Raw genomic sequence first — 3,376 nt, 5'->3', positions numbered from 1 at the left:
GTTGGGGATGGGGGGGAGCAGTCATGAACCGTCCACCTGGAGAACATTGCCTTCTCATACCTTCTACTCCTGTGGCTGTTACTCGGTACAAGTCCACAGGATATTCTCCACTGGCTCCTCCGGCTCCACTCTCCAGCCTTCTGGACCCTGCTCTGAGATCCAGGAGGCCGACCTGTGTGGTCTATACCTAGAGGCTCCCTCGCTGTCTGGCTCCTGGTTGGGTTTGGCCAATGGGAGGCATTGACGAGAGATGGGAAGCCGAAGTTGGGATGTTTATTCTGCCAGATCCCCCGCTGCTGGGCTGATGGTTGGCTCTGACTCCCATCCCAGGCCCTCTCCTAGCTGCAGCTGCCCCTGGGCTCTGGTCACTACTCCCACTTTCCCCTTCAGCCTGGAGGCAGTAGCGAGTCCCTGTAGTTGTTGGTCCCTGAGACTCGTTACCACCTTCCCTGGCATCTTCACCCTTGTCGCTTGTCTGAACCCTGTAAACAGCTCCTTCATCCAGCTATCCTCACTGCCTGGAGTGACAGGATGTGGACTGATTCAGTGCCCCTGACTTTCACAGACTTGTTACCTCCTGGAGTCTCACCTTATCGTTGTGAAGTGGAGAGGGGAGGGAGGAAGCATTACATTCTTATTTATGGAGGTTCTGACATGTAAAACTTTCAACAATAATTCAGCCAAATGTCAAGGTCTAACTTGCATCTTTGGTCTGGAATATCTACCATTTTTGGCCAAGTTAAGGATTTAGTCAGTGGCTGAAGAACAGTGTCTCTCTGAAAAGCTCAGTGGAAAATGAATCCACAGCTTGTCACTACCGTGATCTAACTATGGGACTACCCTAACCAGACAGGAACCACTCAAATTCGGGCGGGACTTTGCTGCACTCCCCAGCCAGTTTACCTTATCCTGACCACAGCAAGACCAAAAAAGATAGAAGAATGCCAAGTACATATCACAGAAAGACTGAGTCAGGGATCAGCATGTTCTGAGCTACTCTGAAAAAGCCTCTCACTCCAAAAAATCCACACACATCCCCCATTTCCATCCCAGGCCTGATTAGGATGAAACCATGTCTGCCCGTATCTGAAATTTCATCAGTAAAGAGGTATAACTTCGCCTTTAGGCCAAATGTAAATATTGCCCTGGACTGGCCGCAAGGGGGAGGGGCACGTACTTGGCGCAAGGAGGTCGTAGAGCGTTCCCGCCATCGGCGGCGGTTAGGGCCTTTACGCAACGGCCTGCCGTAGGGGAGGACGCGTTAGTCGGGGGAAGGTTCTAGAAAAGCGGCGGCAGCGGCTCTAGCGGCAGGAGCAGCATCGCCGGGTCCAGAGTGGAGGTGCTCCCAGCGGTGTTGTTTCTCGACCAGCGGCAGTTCTCGCTACGGCGCCAGGACGAGTCCGGTTCGTCCGGAGATCTCTCTCATCTCGCTCGGCTGCGGGAAATCGGGCTGAAGCGACTGAGTCCGCGATGGAGAGAGAAAAGGAACAATTCCGTAAACTCTTTATTGGTGGCTTGAGCTTTGAAACCACAGAAGAAAGTTTGAGCAACTACTACAAGCAATGGGGAGAACTTACAGACTGTGTGGTAAAGAGGGATCCTGCAAGCAAAAGATCAAGAGGATTTGGTTTTGTAACTTTTTCATCCATGGCTGAGGTTGATGCTGCCATGGCTGCAAGACCTCATTCAATTGATGGGAGAGTGGTTGAGCCAAAACGTGCTGTTGCAAGAGAGGAATCTGGAAAGCCAGGGGCTCATGTAACTGTGAAGAAGCTGTTTGTAGGTGGAATTAAAGAAGATACTGAGGGGCGCTTAGAGATTACTTTGAGGAATATGGAAAAATTGATACCATTGAGATAATTACCGATAGGCAGACTGGAAAGAAAAGAGGCTTTGGGTTTGTTACTTTTGATGACCATGATCCTGTGGATGAGGTTGTGTTGCAGAAATACCATACTATCAATGGTCATAATGCAGAAGTAGGGAAGGCTTTATCTAGACAAGAAATGCAGGAAGTCCAAAGTTCTAGAAGTGGAAGAGGAGGCAACTTTGGTTTTGGAGATTCTCGTGGTGGTGGGAGAAATTTTGGACCAGGACCAGGAAGTAACTTCAGAGGAGGATCTGATGGATATGGAAGTGGTCGTGGATTTGGGGTTGGCTATAATGGGTATGGAGGAGGACCTGGAGGTGGCAATTTTGGAGGTAGCCCTGGTTATGGAGGAGGAAGAGGAGGATATGGTGGTGGAGGACCTGGATATGGCAACCAGGGTGGGGGCTACGGAGGTGGTTATGACAACTATGGAGGAGGACATTATGGAAGTGGAAATTATAATGATTTTGGAAATTATAACCAGCAACCTTCTAACTACGGTCCAATGAAGAGTGGAAACTTTGGTGGTAGCAGAAACATGGGAGGACCATACGGTGGAGGAAACTGTGGTCCAGGAGGCAGTGGAGGAAGTGGGGGTTATGGAGGGAGAAGCCGATATTGAGCTTTTTCCTATTTACCATGGGCTTCACTGTATAAATAGGAGAGGATGAGAGCCCAGAGGTAACCGAACAGCTTCAGGTTATCGAAGTAACAATGTTAAGGAAACTCTTTATCTCAGTCATGCATGAATACACAGTGATATGGCAGAAGACACCAGAGCAGATGCAGAGAGCCATTTTGTGAATGGATTGGATTATTTAATAACATTATCTTACTGTGGAGGAAGGATTGTAAAAAAAAAAAAAAAAAAAATGCCTTTGAGACAGTTTCTTAGCTCTTTAATTGTTGTTTCTTTCTAGTGGCCTTTGTAAGAGTGCAGAAGCATTCCTTCTTTGATAATGTTAAATTTGTAAGTTTCAGGTGCCATGTGAAACCTTTTTTAAGATTTTTCTCAAAGTTTTGAAAAGCTATTAGCCAGGATCATGGTGTAATAAGACATAACGTTTTTCCTTTAAAGAAAATTTAAGTGCGTGTGTAGAGTTAAGAAGCTGTTGTGCATTTATGATTTAATAAAATAATTCTAAAGGAAAAAAGAAAAAAATATTGCCCTGAAGGAAGACATTTAGTTACATTTGATGAATATTTCCATTATGTGCAAGGCACTGCTGCACACTAGTGAATGCTTTAATCCTACCAGTTACCCTGGAGTAGGAATAAACTGAATATGAGGAGAAGAAAGTGAAACCACAGAGGTGGGGAGAAACGTGGCAAAAAGGGAGGAAGTTGAAGGCACACGTTGCCTTTTTTTCATCCTGGGCTCAGGGGAGAGGCTCTGGATTAGAGGTATAAACAGGGAGTCTGCAGCATTATGGATGGTGCTGAAAGCCATGGGCTCGATAAGACACCCAGGAGGAAGGACTGAGCAGAGAAGAGGACAGGGCAGGA

General features: G+C 47.2%; 1 pseudogene; it reads left to right on the top strand.

Moving 5' to 3' along the window:
• The first annotated feature begins 1,470 nt into the window (after positions 1–1,470).
• LOC103069761 (heterogeneous nuclear ribonucleoproteins A2/B1 pseudogene) lies at positions 1,471–2,492 on the top strand (annotated as a pseudogene).
• Positions 2,493–3,376: the final 884 nt, after the last annotated feature.

The sequence above is a fragment of the Lipotes vexillifer genome, unplaced genomic scaffold, assembly GCF_000442215.2.
Source record: "Lipotes vexillifer unplaced genomic scaffold, Lipotes_vexillifer_v1.1 scaffold333, whole genome shotgun sequence".
Classification (NCBI taxonomy): Eukaryota; Metazoa; Chordata; class Mammalia; order Artiodactyla; family Lipotidae; genus Lipotes; species Lipotes vexillifer.
This window is presented reverse-complemented; position numbering and strand designations above follow the sequence as displayed.